Source organism: Drosophila subpulchrella, chromosome X (assembly GCF_014743375.2).
Source record: "Drosophila subpulchrella strain 33 F10 #4 breed RU33 chromosome X, RU_Dsub_v1.1 Primary Assembly, whole genome shotgun sequence".
NCBI classification, from domain to species: Eukaryota; Metazoa; Arthropoda; class Insecta; order Diptera; family Drosophilidae; genus Drosophila; species Drosophila subpulchrella.
This window is the reverse complement of record NC_050613.1, coordinates 29,610,536-29,631,806: the sequence shown is the minus strand read 5'-3', so window position 1 is coordinate 29,631,806 and position 21,271 is coordinate 29,610,536.

The window sequence follows — 21,271 nt, the reverse complement described above, 5'->3', positions numbered from 1 at the left end:
TCAAAGGTCAGAAAACCTATCCAAACGACCCGTTAAAGGTGTTGTTGTACATATGTATGTATGTATTGTATGGAATATTTATGTGATGAAATAATGATAGGGACGTACATATGTATATACATATGTAAATAAATTAGCGAAATTGCGTTTGCACTTGCTGTATTTGATGTCTTTGGCTGAATTTTAGTTTCATTTATCTATATGTATGTATATATATTTTTGCAACGATGTAGCAAGTACATATATTGTATGTAAGAAATTGGCTGCCTTTCTTAAATCTACCCGAAATCTACCTGAAAAGAGCCAATGCGACTTTTGTCAAAAAAAAAAAAACGTGAATCAACTCCTTATGAATAATGTTAAAATTGGCCAATTATTAAAGTCCCCTAAATCTACCCGAACCCGATTTGATCCGTTAGCTGAGGTTGTTAGTTGTTAAAGGCAATCATTGTTTTTAGCTCAGACCAAATTTATTTCACTATTTTGTCCCAGGCAACTCAACATGTGGTCCAAATAAGGAGTGTCATACCGCGTTGAGTTCGTAATAATATTCCCAATCGATTGACACTCAAACCTGAAAACGGTAATTTGTGTCCATTTTTGGCCAAAAACAAAATAAAACGTTAACCTTTATGAAAAATGCCAAAATCGGACAGTTATTTAAGTTTCCTAAATTTACCCGAAAATCATTTGGATCGTTTGCTGAAGTTGTTTGCTGGTAAAAACAATCAAATAATTTAACTGAGACCCAATTTAGCTAACTTACGACAAAAAATATCAACGGAAAAATTCCTGTTTTTGCCAGAAGTTATGAACCCGAATTTTGCACTAAATAATTTCACTATTTTGTCCGAGGCAACTCAACAAATGGTCCAAATGAGAAGTGTCATACCGCGTTGAGTTCGTAATAATATTTCCAATCGATTGACACTTAAACCTGAAAATGGTAATTTTGATCTATTTTTGGCCAAAAAAATAAAACCTTAGCCCCTTATGAAAAATTCAAAATTCGGCCAGTTATTAAAGTCTCCTAAATCTACCCGAAAATCATTTGGATCGTTAGCTGAGGTTGTTTGCTGGTAAAAAAAATCAATTTTTCTAGCTGAGACCCAATTTAGCTATTTTACGACGAAAAATATCAACGGAAAAATTCCTGTTTTTGCCAGAAGTTATGAACCCGAATTTTGCACTAAGTAATTTCACTATTTTGTCCGAGGCAACTCAACAAATGGTCCAAATGGGAAGTGTCATACCGCGTTAAGTTCGTAATATTATTTCCAATCGATTGACACTTAAACCTGAAAATGGTAATTTTGATCCATTTTCGGCCAAAAAAATAACTTTAACCCCTTATGAAAAGTTCAAAAATTGGCAAATTATTAAAGTCTCCTAAATCTACCCGAAAATCATTTGTATCGTTAGCTGAGGTTGTTTGCTGGTAAAAACAAATCAATTTTTCTAGCTGAGACCCAACTTAGCTATTTTACGACAAAAAGTATCAACGGAAAAATTCCTGTTTTTGCCAGAAGTTATGAACCCGAATTTTGCACTAAATAATTTCACTATTTTGTCCGAGGCAACTCAACAAATGGTCCAAATGAGAAGTGTCATACCGCGTTGAGTTCGTAATAATATTTCCAATCGATTGGCACTTAAACCTGAAAATGGTAATTTTGATCAATTTTTGGCCAAAAAAAAAAAAACGTTAGCCCCTTATGAAAAATTCAAAAATCGGCCAATTATTAAAGTCTCCTAAATCTACCCGAAAATCATTTGGATCGTTAGCTGAGGTTGTTTGCTGGTAAAAAAAAATCAATTTTTCTAGCTGAGACCCAATTTAGCTATTTTACGACAAAAAATATCAACGGAAAAATTCCGGTTTTTGCCAGAAGTTATGAACCCGAATTTTGCACTAAATAATTTCACTATTTTGTCCGAGGCAACTCAACAAATGGTCCAAATGAGAAGTGTCATACCGCGTTGAGTTCGTAATAATATTTCCAATCGATTGACACTTAAACCTGAAAATGGTAATTTTGATCCATTTTTGGCCAAAAAAAAATAAACGTTAGCCCATTATGAAAAATGCAAAAATCGGCCAATTATTAAAGTCTCCTAAATCTACCCGAAAATCATTTGGATCGTTAGCTGAGGTTGTTTGCTGGTAAAAACAATCAATTTTTCTAGCTGAGACCCAACTTAGCTATTTTACGACAAAAAATATCAACGGAAAATTTCCTGTTTTTGCCAGAAGTTATGAACCCGAATTTTGCACTAAATAATTTCACTATTTTGTCCGAGGCAACTCAACAAATGGCCCAAATGAGAAGTGTCATACCGCGTTGAGTTCGTAATAATATTTCCAATCGATTGGCACTTAAACCTGAAAATGGTAATTTTGATCAATTTTTGGCCAAAAAAAAAAACGTTAGCCCCTTATGAAAAATTCAAAAATCGGCCAATTATTAAAGTCTCCTAAATCTACCCGAAGATCATTTGTATCATTAGCTGAGGTTGTTTGCTGGAAAAAACAATCAATTTTTCTAGCTGAGACCCAACTTAGCTATTTTACGACAAAAAGTATCAACGGAAAAATTCCTGATTTTGACATAAGTTATGAACCCGAATTTTGCACTAAATAATTTCACTATTTTGTCCGAGGCAACTCAACAAATGGTCCAAATGAGAAGTGTCATACCGCGTTGAGTTCGTAATAATATTTCCAATCGATTGACACTTAAACCTGAAAATGGTAATTTTAATCCATTTTTGGCCAAAAAAAATAAACGTTAGCCCCTTATGAAAAACGAAAAAATCGGCCAATTATTAAAGTCTCCTAAATCTACCCGAAAATCAGTTGGATCGTTAGCTGAGGTTGTTTGCTGGTAAAAACAATCAATTTTTCTAGCTGAGACCCAATTTAGCTATTTTACGACAAAAGATATCAAAGGAAAAATTCTTGTTTTTGCCAGAAGTTATGAGCCCGAATTTTGCACTAAATAATTTCACTATTTTGTCCGAGGCAACTCAACAAATGGTCCAAATGAGAAGTGTCATACTGCGTTGAGTTCGTAATAATATTTTCAATCGATTAGCACTTAAACCTGAAAATGGTAATTTTGATCCATTTTGATCCTTATGAAAAATGCAAGAATCGGCCGATTGTTTAAGTCTCCTAAATCTACCCGAAAATTATTTGGATCGTTAGCTGAGGTTGTTTGCTGGTAAAAACAGTAGTTCCTTTAGTTTATAGTTGTAGTTGTATAGTAGTAGTAGTACTGTTTTAAATTGGAATCAGCAATAGCTGTAGCTAAACTTGATAGCTGGTTATTTTACTGTTGATTTTAGTTTTTAAACTGTCCGCTTATTACATTTAAATATCTATGCTCTCTTAGTTTTTTGTCGACTCACCTGATTTTAATGTTAATCCTTGTGTGTTTTTGTGTTAAGGCGTTTGTGCTTCGTTCGGCTGTAAAGAAATAGATTTAATAAATGAGATATACGTACATATAACTGCAATAAATAAGGTATACATGCTGTATGCTATATGTAAAAAAAAATTGGCCACTTACCTTTTTGAATAAATTGCTCGGCCACATGTCCGATCTCTTTGAGCAGTCCCCTTCAAATGAGCACTGCTCACGCAGTTGCTCAGAAAGACAATAAGAGAGGGAGAGCGAAAGAAAAGATGGCCGCCGGCGCACACTGAATGCTTCAAAATGCACTGCGCCCAAAAATACCTAGTATTGAATTTATATTCCATTGATTATTGCTTTTGCGAATATTAATATATATATATATAATTAGTAAATAGCTAACAAATAATGATTAATTCATTTATTAAAAATAAATAGAACAAAATAATAACAAGTTTGTAATAAATAGTTTTGTATTGAACATGAACAAAAATTAATAATTATTATTAATAAGGAGGGGAAAAATTATGGAAAGCATTCATTTTCTTTAAATTAAACATCCCCTTTTTTCTCCAAGTGAGCAAGCCGTTTGATTCCACTGTCATAGAGGGCGAGAGAGAGAAAGGAATTTGAAGTCAAGGAGTGGATTGAACACAAAGAGAGAGGGGAAAATATACGTTACATTTTCGTTGAATACCGCGCATTAAGATATGTACATATGTAAAGCATCTGAATAACGGACCGGAAAAAGTTGGACAAGACAAGGAAAGGAAATGTTATAGATGCGCAAAGTAGCACAGGTAACTTGTCTGATTTGGGGCCAAAAATGGTTGCGGTTAATTTTGGCTGCTTTCTTCTTATGTGTTTGTCTGCTTTCTTATGTGTTTGTCTGCTTTCTTATGTTTTGGTCTGCTTTGTATGTGTATGCATGCATGCATGACTTTCTGGGTGTGTTCCTATAAGCGCTGTTTAGTTGGGTGGTGGTTTTTTGTTTTGTTTACGTTTTGTTGCTGTTTGTCAGAGTTTAAAATGCCGGCAATCAAAGGTCAGAAAACCTATCCAAACGACCCGTTAAAGGTGTTGTTGTACATATGTATGTATGTATTGTATGGAATATTTATGTGATGAAATAATGATAGGGACGTACATATGTATATACATATGTAAATAAATTAGCGAAATTGCGTTTGCACTTGCTGTATTTGATGTCTTTGGCTGAATTTTAGTTTCATTTATCTATATGTATGTATATATATTTTTGCAACGATGTAGGAAGTACATATATTGTATGTAAGAAATTGGCTGCCTTTCTTAAATCTACCCGAAATCTACCTGAAAAGAGCCAATGCGACTTTTGTCAAAAAAAAAAAAACGTGAATCAACTCCTTATGAATAATGTTAAAATTGGCCAATTATTAAAGTCCCCTAAATCTACCCGAACCCGATTTGATCCGTTAGCTGAGGTTGTTAGTTGTTAAAGGCAATCATTGTTTTTGGCTCAGACCAAATTTATTTCACTATTTTGTCCCAGGCAACTCAACATGTGGTCCAAATAAGGAGTGTCATACCGCGTTGATTTCGTAATAATATTCCCAATCGATTGACACTCAAACCTGAAAACGGTAATTTTTGTCCATTTTTGGCCAAAAACAAAATAAAACGTTAACCTTTATGAAAAATGCAAAAATCGGACAGTTATTTAAGTTTCCTAAATTTACCCGAAAATCATTTGGATCGTTTGCTGAAGTTGCTTGCTGGTAAAAACAATTAAATAATTTAGCTGAGACCCAATTTAGCCAACTTACGACAAAAAATATCAACGGAAAAATTCCTGTTTTTGACATAAGTTATGAACCCGAATTTTGCACTAAATAATTTCACTATTTGGTCCGAGGCAACTCAACAAATGGTCCAAATGAGAAGTGTCATACCGTGGAAGAAGTGGCTCTCAAAACTGAAAACGGTAATTTTTGTCCACTTTTGGCCAAAAATAAAATAAAACGTTAACCTTTATGAAAAATGCCAAAATCGGACAGTTATTTAAGTTTCCTAAATTTACCCGAAAATCATTTGGATCGTTTGCTGAAGTTGTTTGCTGGTAAAAACAATCAAATAATTTACCTGAGACCCAATTTAGCTAACTTACGACAAAAAATATCAACGGAAAAATTCCTGTTTTTGCCAGAAGTTATGAACCCGAATTTTGCACTAAATAATTTCACTATTTTGTCCGAGGCAACTCAACAAATGGTCCAAATGAGAAGTGTCATACCGCGTTGAGTTCGTAATAATATTTCCAATCGATTGACACTTAAACCTGAAAATGGTAATTTTGATCCATTTTTGGCCAAAAAAAATAAACGTTAGCCCCTTATGAAAAATGCAAAAATCGGCCAATTATTAAAGTCTCCTAAATCTACCCGAAAATCATTTGGATCGTTAGCTGAGGTTGTTTGCTGGTAAAAAAAATCAATTTTTCTAGCTGAGACCAAACTTAGCTATTTTACGACAAAAAATATCAACGGAAAATTTCCTGTTTTTGCCAGAAGTTATGAACCCGAATTTTGCACTAAATAATTTCACTATTTTGTCCGAGGCAACTCAACAAATGGTCCAAATGAGAAGTGTCATACCGCGTTGAGTTCGTAATAATATTTCCAATCGATTGACACTTAAACCTGAAAATGGTAATTTTGATCCATTTTCGGCCAAAATAAGAACTTTAACCCCTTATGAAAAGTTCAAAAGTCGGCCAATTATTAAAGTCTCCTAAATCTACCCGAAAATCATTTGTATCGTTAGCTGAAGTTGATTGCTGGTAAAAACAATCAATTTTTCTAGCTGAGACCCAACTTAGCTATTTTACGACAAAAAATATCAACGGAAAATTTCCTGTTTTTGCCAGAAGTTATGAACCAGAATTTTGCACTAAATAATTTCACTATTTTGTCCGAGGCAACTCAACAAATGGTCCAAATGAGAAGTGTCATACTGCGTTGAGTTCGTAATAATATTTCCAATCGATTGGCACTTAAACCTGAAAATGGTAATCTTGATCCATTTTTGAATCCATTTTGATCCTTATGAAAAATGCAAGAATCGGCCGATTGTTTAAGTCTCCTAAATCTACCCGAAAATTATTTGGATCGTTAGCTGAGGTTGTTTGCTGGTAAAAACAGTAGTTCCTTTAGTTTATAGTTGTAGTTGTATAGTACTAGTAGTAGTACTGTTTTAAATTGGAATCAGCAATAGCTGTAGCTAAACTTGATAGCTGGTTATTTTACTGTTGATTTTAGTTTTTAAACTGTCCGCTTATTACATTTAAATATCTATGCTCTCTTAGTTTTTTGTCGACTCACCTGATTTTAATGATAATCCTTGTGTGTTTTTGTGTTAAGGCGTTTGTGCTTCGTTCGGCTGTAAAGAAATAGATTTAATAAATGAGATATACGTACATATAACTGCAATAAATAAGGTATACATGCTGTATGCTATATGTAAAAAAAATTTGCCACTTACCTTTTTGAATAAATTGCTCGGCCACATGTCCGATCTCTTTGAGCAGTCCCTTTCAAATGAGCACTGCTCACGCAGTTGCTCAGAAAGACAATAAGAGAGGGAGAGCGAAAGAAAAGATGGCCGCCGTCGCACACTGAATGCTTCAAAATGCACTGTGCCCAAAAATACCAAGTATTGAATTATATTCCATTGATTATTGCTTTTGCAAATATTAATATATATATATATATAATTAGTAAATAGCTAACAAATAATGATTAATTCATTAATTAAAAATAAATAGAACAAAATAATAACAAGTTTGTAATAAATAGTTTTGTATTGAACATGAACAAAAATTAATAACTATTATTAATGAGGGGAAAAATTATGGAAAGCATTCATTTTCTTTAAATTAAACATCCCCTTTTTTCTCCAAGTGAGCAAGCCGTTTGATTCCACTGTCATAGAGGGCGAGAGAGAGAAAGGAATTTGAAGTCAAGGAGTGGATTGAACACAAAGAGAGAGGGGAAAATAGACGTTACATTTTCGTTGAATACCGCGCATTAAGATATGTACATATGTAAAGCATCTGAATAACGGACCGGAAAAAGTTGGACAAGACAAGGAAAGGAAATGTTATAGATGCGCAAAGTAGCACAGGTAACTTGTCTGATTAGAGGCCAAAACTGGTTGCGGTTAATTTTGGCTGCTTTCTTATGTGTTTGTCTGCTTTCTTATGTTTTGGTCTGCTTTGTATGTGTATGCATGCATGCATGACTTTCTGGGTGTGTTCCTATAAACGCTGTTTAGTTGGGTGGTGGTTTTTTGTTTTGTTTACGTTTTGTTGCTGTTTGTCAGAGTTTAAAATGCCGGCAATCAAAGGTCAGAAAACCTATCCAAACGACCCGTTAAAGGTGTTGTATGTATTGTATGGAATATTTATGTGATGAAATAATGATAGGGACGTACATATGTATATACAAATGTAAATAAATTAGCGAAATTGCGTTTGCACTTGCTGTATTTGATATGTCTTTGGCTGAATTTTAGTTTCATTTATCTATATGTAAGTATTTATATTTTTGCAACGATGTAGCAAGTATATTGTATGTAAGAAATTGGCTGCCTTTCTTAAATCTACCCGAAATCTACCTGAAAAGAGCCAATGCGACTTTTGTCAAAAAAAAAAAAAAACGTGAATCAACACCTTATGAATAATGTTAAAATTGGCCAATTATTAAAGTCCCCTAAATCTACCCGAACCCGATTTGATCCGTTAGCTGAGGTTGTTAGTTGTTAAAGGCAATCATTGTTTTTAGCTCAGACCAAATTTATTTCACTATTTTGTCCGAGGCAACTCAATAAATGGTCCAAATGAGAAGTGTCATACCGCGTTGAGTTCGTAATATTATTTCCAATCGATTGACACGTAAACCTGAAAATGGTAATTTTGATCCATTTTCGGCCAAAAAAAGAACTTTAACCCCTTATGAAAAGTTCAAAAGTCGGCCAATTATTTGAGTCTCCTAAATCTGCCCGAAAATCATTTATATCAATAGCTGAGGTTGTTTGCTGGTAAAAACAATCAATTTTTCTAGCTGAGACCCAACTTAGCTATTTTACGACAAAAAATATCAACGGAAAAATTCCTGTTTTTGCCAGAAGTTATGAACCCGAATTTTGCACAAAATAATTTCACTATTTTGTCCGAGGCAACTCAACAAATGGTCCAAATGAGAAGTGTCATACTGCGTTGAGTTCGTAATAATATTTCCAATCGATTGACACTTAAACCTGAAAATGGTAATTTTGATCCATTTTTGGCCAAAAAAAATAAACGTAAGCCCCTTATGAAAAATGCAAAAATCGGCCAATTATTAAAGTCTCCTAAATCTACCCGAAAATCATTTGGATCGTTAGCTGAGGTTGTTTGCTGGTAAAAACAATCAATTTTTCTAGCTGAGACCCAACTTAGCTATTTTACGACAAAAAATATCAACGGAAAATTTCCTGTTTTTGCCAGAAGTTATGAACCCGAATTTTGCACTAAATAACTTCACTATTTGGTCCGAGGCAACTCAACAAATGGTCCAAATGAGAAGTGTCATACTGCGTTGAGTTCGTAATAATATTTTCAATCGATTGACACTTAAACCTGAAAATGGTAATTTTGATCCATTTTTGGCCAAAAAAAATAAACGTTAGCCCCTTATGAAAAATGCAAAAATCGGCCAATTATTAAAGTCTCCTAAATCTACCCGAAAATCATTTGGATCGTTAGCTGAGGTTGTTTGCTGGTAAAAAAAAATCAATTTTTCTAGCTGAGACCCAATTTAGCTATTTTATGACAAAAAATATCAACGGAAAAATTCCTGTTTTTGCCAGAAGTTATGAACCCGAATTTTGCACTAAATAATTTCACTATTTTGTCCGAGGCAACTCAACAAATGGTCCAAATGAGAAGTGTCATACCGCGTTGAGTTCGTAATAATATTTCCAATCGATTGACACTTAAACCTGAAAATGGTAATTTTAATCCATTTTTGGCCAAAAAAAATAAACGTAAGCCCCTTATGAAAAATGCAAAAATCGGCCAATTATTAAAGTCTCCTAAATCTACCCGAAAATCATTTGGATCGTTAGCTGAGGTTGTTTGCTGGTAAAAACAATCAATTTTTCTAGCTGAGACCCAACTTAGCTATTTTACGACAAAAAATATCAACGGAAAATTTCCTGTTTTTGCCAGAAGTTATGAACCCGAATTTTGCACTAAATAACTTCACTATTTGGTCCGAGGCAACTCAACAAATGGTCCAAATGAGAAGTGTCATACTGCGTTGAGTTCGTAATAATATTTTCAATCGATTAGCACTTAAACCTGAAAATGGTAATTTTGATCCATTTTTGAATCCATTTTGATCCTTATGAAAAATGCAAGAATCGGCCGATTGTTTAAGTCTCCTAAATCTACCCGAAAATTATTTGGATCGTTAGCTGAGGTTGTTTGCTGGTAAAAAACAGTAGTTCCTTTAGTTTATAGTTGTAGTTGTATAGTAGTAGTAGTACTGTTTTAAATTGGAATCAGCAATAGCTGTAGCTAAACTTGATAGCTGGTTATTTTACTGTTGATTTTAGTTTTTAAACTGTCCGCTTATTTCATTTAAATATCTATGCTCTCTTAGTTTTTTGTCGACTCACCTGATTTTAATGTTAATCCTTGTGTGTTTTTGTGTTAAGGCGTTTGTGCTTCGTTCGGCTGTAAAGAAATAGATTTAATAAATGAGATATACGTACATATAACTGCAATAAATAAGGTATACATGCTGTATGCTATATGTAAAAAAAATTGGCCACTTACCTTTTTGAATAAATTGCTCGGCCACATGTCCGATCTCTTTGAGCAGTCCCCTTCAAATGAGCACTGCTCACGCAGTTGCTCAGAAAGACAATAAGAGAGGGAGAGCGAAAGAAAAGATGGCCGCCGGCGCACACTGAATGCTTCAAAATGCACTGCGCCCAAAAATACCTAGTATTGAATTTATATTCCATTGATTATTGCTTTTGCGAATATTAATATATATATATATAATTAGTAAATAGCTAACAAATAATGATTAATTCATCTATTAAAAATAAATAGAACAAAATAATAACAAGTTTGTAATAAATAGTTTTGTATTGAACATGAACAAAAATTAATAATTATTATTAATAAGGAGGGGAAAAATTATGGAAAGCATTCATTTTCTTTAAATTAAACATCCCCTTTTTTCTCCAAGTGAGCAAGCCGTTTGATTCCACTGTCATAGAGGGCGAGAGAGAGAAAGGAATTTGAAGTCAAGGAGTGGATTGAACACAAAGAGAGAGGGGAAAATATACGTTACATTTTCGTTGAATACCGCGCATTAAGATATGTACATATGTAAAGCATCTGAATAACGGACCGGAAAAAAACTGGATAAGACAAGGAAAGGAAATGTTACAGATGCGCAAAGTAGCACAGGTAACTTGTCTGATTGGCGCCAAAAATGGTTGCCTTTGTGCGCGTTATAATTGGGTAGTGGTTTTTTTTTTGTTTACTTTTTTTTCTGGTTGCCAGAGATTAAAATCCAATTATGTAATTTAATGGTAATGTAACGGTATTTAAAAAAATCTTTTCAAGGGAGCAGAGCGAAATGTAGACAGAGGGGACAGAGAGGGAAATATTTATTTACAATGAGTACAATATTTAAATATGTATATTATTTTAACTTCGAAAAGGTACCAAATCTTTTAAGTTTAAAAATCGTTTGAAATGCCGTTATCATTACTCACCGTCGTGCTTACATATTTTATATTCTTCTATTGCCAAAATGAAACAAAAAATTATGTCTATGTACATACATGCACACATGTATTTTTTATTGCACTTTTATATCGGCACCTGATCACACACACTTATATGTACATATAGCATATGCATGTTTAAGCACGCACGCCTACGCAGCACAGCTTAAACTGCGGCACCCATTTCTATACATTAGTTTATGAGTTCACCATATGACGATTGCTAATTTATGAACTATTTAGCCACATAAGTTTACGTATTTTTTTGTGGTGGGAAGGGCACCTTCCTCGCTTTAAGCCATATTTTTTTTTTTTGATCGCAGGTCGACTGCCACTCTTATAAACGAACTATTTGAACTCAAAAAAATGCAAAAAATCCACGAGCGCGCTTTGATGCGATGCGTTAATTCAAAAAGGTTTGGTGCGAAGACAGCAGATTTTGGCCAGGTGTTTTTTTGTTGCGGATTGAATTTCAATTACCCGGGAGCGTGACCGCGGGGCAAATGTTTTTCTTTTGTAATACGCTTTTTCTTTAGCGACAGCACTGCTGTGTGTTTCAGATTTTTTGCGGGGCCTTTTTTACATTTCACGCACGGCTACGCACCACAGCAAGTCGATTGTGTAACTAATGTCTAAATAGTTAATTTTAGCCACTAAGCGTACATTCTTTTGGCGGCGCGCACCTTTTTGAATAAATTGCTCGTCCACGCAATGTCCGTTGTCCGTTCACTTTGAAAAGTCCCGCTTCGACTGAGAGCACTCGCTCACGCAGTTGGTCAGAAAGACAATAAGAGAGGGAGAGCGAAAGAAAAGATGGCCGCCGGCGCAAACTGAATGCTTCAAAATGCACTGTGCCCAAAAATACCAAGTATTGAATTATATTCCATTGATTATTGCTTTTGCGAATATTAATATTTATATATATAATTAGTAAATAGCTAACAAATAATGATTATTCATTTATTAAAAATAAATAGAACAAAATAATAACAAGTTTGTAATAAATAGTTTTGTATTGAACATGAACAAAAATTAATATTTATTATTAATAAGGAGGGGAAAAATTATGGAAAGCATTCATTTTCTTTAAATTAAACATCCCATTTTTCCTCCAAGTGAGCAAGCCGTTTGATTCCACTGTCATAGAGGGCGAGAGAGAGAAAGGAATTTGAAGTCAAGGAGTGGATTGAACACAAAGAGAGAGGGGAAAATATACGTTACATTTTCGTTGAATACCGCGCATTAAGATATGTACATATGTAAAGCATCTGAAAAACGGACCGGAAAAAGTTGGACAAGACAAGGAAGGGAAATGTTATAGATGCGCAAAGTAGCACAGGTAACTTGTCTGATTTGGGGCCAAAAATGGTTGCGGTTAATTTTGGCTGCTTTCTTCTTATGTTTTGGTCTGCTTTGCATGTGTATGCATGCATGCATGACTTTCTGGGTGTGTTCCTATAAGCGCTGTTTAGTTGGGTGGTGGTTTTTTAATTTGTTTACGTTTTGTTGCTGTTTGTCAGAGTTTTAAATGCCGGCAATCAAAAGTCAGAAAACCTATCCAAACGACCCGTTAAAGGTGTTGTTGTATATATGTATGTATGTATTGTATGGAATATTTATGTGATGAAATGATGATAGGGACGTACATATGTATATACATATGTAAATAAATTAGCGAAATTGCGTTTGCACTTGCTGTATTTGATATGTCTTTGGCTGAATTTTAGTTTCATTTATCTATATGTAAGTATATATAATTTTGCAACGATGTAGCAAGTATATTGTATGTAAGAAATTGGCTGCCTTACTTAAATCTACCCGAAATCTACCTGAAAAGAGCCAATGCGACTTTTGTCAAAAAAAAAAAAAAACGTGAATCAACTCCTTATGAATAATGTTAAAATTGGCCAATTATTAAAGTCCCCTAAATCTACCCGAACCCGATTTGATCCGTTAGCTGAGGTTGTTAGTTGTTAAAGGCAATCATTGTTTTTAGCTCAGACCAAATTTATTTCACTATTTTGTCCCAGGCAACTCAACATGTGGTCCAAATAAGGAGTGTCATACCGCGTTGAGTTCGTAATAATATTCCCAATCGATTGACACTCAAACCTGAAAACGGTAATTTTTGTCCATTTTTGGCCAAAAAAAATAAACGTAAGCCCCTTATGAAAAATGCAAAAATCGGACAGTTATTTAAGTTTCCTAAATTTACCCGAAAATCATTTGGATCGTTTGCTGAAGTTGCTTGCTGGTAAAAATAATTAAATAATTTAGCTGAGACCCAATTTAGCTAACTTACGACAAAAAATATCAACGGAAAAATTCCTGTTTTTGACATAAGTTATGAACCCGAATTTTGCACTAAATAATTTCACTATTTTGTCCGAGGCAACGCAACAAATGGTCCAAATTAAAAGTGTCATACCGCGTTGAGTTCGTTATAATATTTCCAATCGATTGGCACTTAAACCTGAAAATGGTAATTTTGATCAATTTTTGGACAAAAAAATAAAACGTTAGCCCCTTATGAAAAATTAAAAAATCGGCCAATTATTAAAGTCTCCTAAATCTACCCGAAAATCATTTGGATCGTTAGCTGAGGTTGTTTGCTGGTAAAAAAATCAATTTTTCTAGCTGAGACCCAATTTAGCTATTTTACGACAAAAAATATCAACGGAAAAATTCCGGTTTTTGCCAGAAGTTATGAACCCGAATTTTGCACTAAATAATTTCACTATTTTGTCCGAGGCAACTCAACAAATGGTCCAAATGAGAAGTGTCATACTGCGTTGAGTTCGTAATAATATTTCCAATCGATTGGCACTTAAACCTGAAAATGGTAATATTGATCCATTTTTCAATCCATTTTGATCCTTATGAAAAATGCAAAAATCGGCCGATTGTTTAAGTCTCCTAAATCTACCCGAAAATTATTTGGATCGTTAGCTGAGGTTGTTTGCTGTGAAAACAGTAGTTCCTTTAGTTTATAGTTGTAGTTGTATAGTAGTAGTAGTACTGTTTTAAATTGGAATCAGCAATAGCTGTAGCTAAACTTGATAGCTGGTTATTTTACTGTTGATTTTAGTTTTTAAACTGTCCGCTTATTTCATTTAAATATCTATGCTCTCTTAGTTTTTTGTCGACTCACCTGATTTTAATGTTAATCCTTGTGTGTTTTTGTGTTAAGGCGTTTGTGCTTCGTTCGGCTGTAAAGAAATAGATTTAATAAATGAGATATACGTACATATAACTGCAATAAATAAGGTATACATGCTGTATGCTATATGTAAAAAAAATTGGCCACTTACCTTTTTGAATAAATTGCTCGGCCACATGTCCGATCTCTTTGAGCAGTCCCCTTCAAATGAGCACTGCTCACGCAGTTGCTCAGAAAGACAATAAGAGAGGGAGAGCGAAAGAAAAGATGGCCGCCGGCGCACACTGAATGCTTCAAAATGCACTGTGCCCAAAAATACCTAGTATTGAATTTATATTCCATTGATTATTGCTTTTGCGAATATTAATATATATATATATAATTAGTAAATAGCTAACAAATAATGATTATTCATTTATTAAAAATAAATAGAACAAAATAATAACAAGTTTGTAATAAATAGTTTTGTATTGAACATGAACAAAAATTAATATTTATTATTAATAAGGAGGGGAAAAATTATGGAAAGCATTCATTTTCTTTAAATTAAACATCCCATTTTTCCTCCAAGTGAGCAAGCCGTTTGATTCCACTGTCATAGAGGGCGAGAGAGAGAAAGGAATTTGAAGTCAAGGAGTGGATTGAACACAAAGAGAGAGGGGAAAATATACGTTACATTTTCGTTGAATACCGCGCATTAAGATATGTACATATGTAAAGCATCTGAAAAACGGACCGGAAAAAGTTGGACAAGACAAGGAAGGGAAATGTTATAGATGCGCAAAGTAGCACAGGTAACTTGTCTGATTTGGGGCCAAAAATGGTTGCGGTTAATTTTGGCTGCTTTCTTCTTATGTTTTGGTCTGCTTTGCATGTGTATGCATGCATGCATGACTTTCTGGGTGTGTTCCTATAAGCGCTGTTTAGTTGGGTGGTGGTTTTTTAATTTGTTTACGTTTTGTTGCTGTTTGTCAGAGTTTTAAATGCCGGCAATCAAAAGTCAGAAAACCTATCCAAACGACCCGTTAAAGGTGTTGTTGTATATATGTATGTATGTATTGTATGGAATATTTATGTGATGAAATGATGATAGGGACGTACATATGTATATACATATGTAAATAAATTAGCGAAATTGCGTTTGCACTTGCTGTATTTGATATGTCTTTGGCTGAATTTTAGTTTCATTTATCTATATGTAAGTATATATAATTTTGCAACGATGTAGCAAGTATATTGTATGTAAGAAATTGGCTGCCTTACTTAAATCTACCCGAAATCTACCTGAAAAGAGCCAATGCGACTTTTGTCAAAAAAAAAAAAAAACGTGAATCAACTCCTTATGAATAATGTTAAAATTGGCCAATTATTAAAGTCCCCTAAATCTACCCGAACCCAATTTGATCCGTTAGCTGAGGTTGTTAGTTGTTAAAGGCAATCATTGTTTTTAGCTCAGACCAAATTTATTTCACTATTTTGTCCCAGGCAACTCAACATGTGGTCCAAATAAGGAGTGTCATACCGCGTTGAGTTCGTAATAATATTCCCAATCGATTGACACTCAAACCTGAAAACGGTCATTTTTGTCCATTTTTGGCCAAAAAAAATAAACGTAAGCCCCTTATGAAAAATGCAAAAATCGGACAGTTATTTAAGTTTCCTAAATTTACCCGAAAATCATTTGGATCGTTTGCTGAAGTTGCTTGCTGGTAAAAACAATTAAATAATTTAGCTGAGACCCAATTTAGCTAACTTACGACAAAAAATATCAACGGAAAAATTCCTGTTTTTGACATACATATGTAAGTTATGAACCCGAATTTTGCACTAAATAATTTCACTATTTTGTCCGAGGCAACGCAACAAATGGTCCAAATTAAAAGTGTCATACCGCGTTGAGTTCGTTATAATATTTCCAATCGATTGGCACTTAAACCTGAAAATGGTAATTTTGATCAATTTTTGGACAAAAAAATAAAACGTTAGCCCCTTATGAAAAATTAAAAAATCGGCCAATTATTAAAGTCTCCTAAATCTACCCGAAAATCATTTGGATCGTTAGCTGAGGTTGTTTGCTGGTAAAAAAATCAATTTTTCTAGCTGAGACCCAATTTAGCTATTTTACGACAAAAAATATCAACGGAAAAATTCCGGTTTTTGCCAGAAGTTATGAACCCGAATTTTGCACTAAATAATTTCACTATTTTGTCCGAGGCAACTCAACAAATGGTCCAAATGAGAAGTGTCATACTGCGTTGAGTTCGTAATAATATTTCCAATCGATTGGCACTTAAACCTGAAAATGGTAATATTGATCCATTTTTCAATCCATTTTGATCCTTATGAAAAATGCAAAAATCGGCCGATTGTTTAAGTCTCCTAATTCTGCCCGAAAATTATTTGGATCGTTAGCTGAGATTGTTTGCTGTGAAAACAGTAGTTCCTTTAGTTTATAGTTGTAGTTGTATAGTAGTAGTAGTACTGTTTTAAATTGGAATCAGCAATAGCTGTAGCTAAACTTGATAGCTGGTTATTTTACTGTTGATTTTAGTTTTTAAACTGTCCGCTTATTTCATTTAAATATCTATGCTCTCTTAGTTTTTTGTCGACTCACCTGATTTTAATGTTAATCCTTGTGTGTTTTTGTGTTAAGGCGTTTGTGCTTCGTTCGGCTGTAAAGAAATAGATTTAATAAATGAGATATACGTACATATAACTGCAATAAATAAGGTATACATGCTGTATGCTATATGTAAAAAAAATTGGCCACTTACCTTTTTGAATAAATTGCTCGGCCACATGTCCGATCTCTTTGAGCAGTCCCCTTCAAATGAGCACTGCTCACGCAGTTGCTCAGAAAGACAATAAGAGAGGGAGAGCGAAAGAAAAGATGGCCGCCGGCGCACACTGAATGCTTCAAAATGCACTGTGCCCAAAAATACCTAGTATTGAATTTATATTCCATTGATTATTGCTTTTGCGAATATTAATATATATATATATAATTAGTAAATAGCTAACAAATAATGATTAATTCATTTATTAAAAATAAATAGAACAAAATAATAACAAGTTTGTAATAAATAGTTTTGTATTGAACATGAACAAAAATTAATAATTATTATTAATAAGGAGGGGAAAAATTATGGAAAGCATTCATTTTCTTTAAATTAAACATCCCCTTTTTTTCTCCAAGTGAGCAAGCCGTTTGATTCCACTGTCATAGAGGGCGAGAGAGAGAAAGGAATTTGAAGTCAAGGAGTGGATTGAACACAAAGAGAGAGGGGAAAATATACGTTACATTTTCGTTGAATACCGCGCATAAAGATATGTACATATGTAAAGCATCTGAATAACGGACCGGAAAAAAACTGGATAAGACAAGGAAAGGAAATGTTACAGATGCGCAAAGTAGCACATGTAACTTGTCTGATTGGCGCCAAAAATGGTTGCCTTTGTGCGCGTTATAATTGGGTAGTGGTTTTTTTTTTTGTTTACTTTTTTTCTGGTTGCCAGAGATTAAAATCCAATTATGTAATTTAATGGTAATGTAATGGTATTTAAAAAAATCTTTTCAAGGGAGCAGAGCGAAATGTAGACAGAGGGGACAGAGAGGGAAATATTTATTTACAATGAGTACAATATTTAAATATGTATATTATTTTAACTTCGAAAAGGTACCAAATCTTTTAAGTTTAAAAATCGTTTGAAATGCCGTTATCATTACTCACCGTCGTGCTTACATATTTTGTATTCTTCTGTTGCCAAAATGAAACAAAAAATAATGTCTATGTACATACATGCACACATGTATTTTTTATTGCACTTTTATATCGGCACCTGATCACACACACTTATATGTACATATAGCATATGCATGTTTAAGCACGCACGCCTACGCAGCACAGCTTAAACTGCGGCACCCATTTCTATACATTAGTTTATGAGTTCACCATATGACGATTGCTAATTTATGAACTATTTAGCCACATAAGTTTACGTATTTTTTTGTGGTGGGAAGGGCACCTTCCTCGTTTTAAGCCATATTTTTTTTTTGATCGCAGGTCGACTGCCACTCTTATAAACGAACTATTTGAACTCAAAAAAATGCAAAAAATCCACGAGCGCGCTTTGATGCGATGCGTTAATTCAAAAAGGTTTGGTGCGAAGACAGCAGATTTTGGCCAGGTGTTTTTTTGTTGCGGATTGAATTTCAATTACCCGAGAGCGTGACCGCGGGGCAAATGTTTTTCTTTTGTAATACGCTTTTTCTTTAGCGACAGCACTGCTGTGTGTTTCAGATTTTTTGCGGGGCCTTTTTTACATTTCACGCACGGCTACGCACCACAGCAAGTCGATTGTGTAACTAATGTCTAAATAGTTCATTTTAGCCACTAAGCGTACATTCTTTTGGCGGCGCGCACCTTTTTGAATAAATTGCTCGTCCACGCAATGTCCGTTGTCCGTTCACTTTGAAAAGTCCCGCTTCGACTGAGAGCACTCGCTCACGCAGTTGGTCAGAAAGACAATAAGAGAGGGAGAGGGAGAGCGAAAGATAAGATGGCCGCCGGCGCACACTGAATGCTTCAAAATGCACTGTGCCCAAAAATACCAAGTATTGAATTATATTCCATTGATTATTGCTTTTGCAAATATTAATATATATATATATATTTAGTAAATAGCTAACAAATAATGATTAATTCATTTATTAAAAATAAATAGAACAAAATAATAACAAGTTTGTAATAAATAGTTTTGTATTGAACATGAACAAAAATTAATAATTATTATTAATAAGGAGGGGAAAAATTATGGAAAGCATTCATTTTCTTTAAATTAAACATCCCCTTTTTTCTCCAAGTGAGCAAGCCGTTTGATTCCACTGTCATAGAGGGCGAGAGAGAGAAAGGAATTTAAAGTCAAGGAGTGGATTGAACACAAAGAGAGAGGGGAAAATATACGTTACATTTTCGTTGAATACCGCGCATTAAGATAAGTACATATGTAAAGCATCTGAATAACGGACCGGAAAAAGTTGGACAAGACAAGGAAAGGAAATGTTATAGATGCGCAAAGTAGCACAGGTAACTTGTCTGATTGGCGCCAAAAATGGTTGCCTTTGTGCGCGTTATAATTGGGTAGTGGTTTTTTTTTTTTGTTTACTTTTTTTTCTGGTTGCCAGAGATTTAAATCCAATTATGTAATTTAATGGTAATGTAATGGTATTTAAAAAAATCTTTTCAAGGGAGCAGAGCGAAATGTAGACAGAGGGGACAGAGAGGGAAATATTTATTTACAATGAGTACAATATTTAAATATGTATATTATTTTAACTTCGAAAAGGTACCAAATCTTTTAAGTTTAAAAATCGTTTGAAATGCCGTTATCATTACTCACCGTCGTGCTTACATATTTTATATTCTTCTGTTGCCAAAATGAAACAAAAAATTATGTCTATGTACATACATGCACACATGTATTTTTTATTGCACTTTTATATCGGCACCTGATCACACACACTTATATGTACACATAGCATATGCATGTTTAAGCACGCACGCCTACGCAGCACAGCTTAAACTGCGGCACCCATTTCTATACATTAGTTTATGAGCTCACCATATGACGATTGCTAATTTATGAACTATTTAGCCACATAAGCTTACGTATTTTTTTGTGGTGGGAAGGGCACCTTCCTCGTTTTAAGCCATATTTTTTTTTTTGATCGCAGGTCGACTGCCACTCTTATAAACGAACTATTTGAACTCAAAAAAATGCAAAAAATCCACGAGCGCGCTTTGATGCGATGCGTTAATTCAAAAAGGTTTGATGCGAAGACAGCAGATTTTGGCCAGGTGTTTTTTTGTTGCGGATTGAATTTCAATTACCCGAGAGCGTGACCACGGGGCAAATGTTTTTCTTTTGTAATACGCTTTTTCTTTAGCGACAGCACTGCTGTGTGTTTCAGATTTTTTGCGGGGCCTTTTTTACATTTCACGCACGCCTACGCACCACAGCAAGTCGATTGTCTAACTAATGTCTAAATAGTTCATTTTAGCCACTAAGCGTACATTCTTTTGGCGGCGCGCACCTTTTTGAATAAATTGCTCGTCCACGCAATGTCCGTTGTCCGTTCGCTTTGAAAAGTCCCGCTTCGACTGAGAGCACTGCTCGCTCACGCAGTTTGGCGAATAAGAGAATAAGACAGAGGGAGAGAGCGAGAAAATGGCACACACTGAATGCTTCCACATGCACAGTGCGAAAAATACAATAGTATGAATGTTGAATTATATTCTATTTATTATTGCTTTTGCGTATATATAATTTTGTGTATAATAATATAATGAGTAAATAGCTAGAAAAAATAGTAACTCATTAATACTGAAAAATAAATGGAACAAAAAAATAAAATATTTAACCCAAATAAATTAAAAAATAAAATAACAACTATGAATGTACGCAACTGAACGCGCGGAATGTTTATAAAAAAATGGTTAGTTCGTATTATACATACATTCTTACGTATGAATTTACATATTTAAGGTGCAATCTCAAATCAAAAACATATACATATGTGTCAAATATAAGAACACAAATTTTTTTGTTTCGGTGGCGGATGATTAATTTCATATTTTCATATTTCAGTTGCTCGGGAGGGAGGTGGGGTTGATTCCAAACGACGTAAGTGTCGGCAAAACGTAAGCCAACGTAAGTGTCAGTAAAGAAGGGAGAGAGCCTCAGCGTAAGGTGTCAGTAAAAAAGGGAGATGCAAGATGCAACGCAGCACAACGTAAGCAACCGTAAGAAAAGGGAGATAGCAACAACGTAGAGGGCTGGAAAACATCGAGTCATCGATAGTTAACAT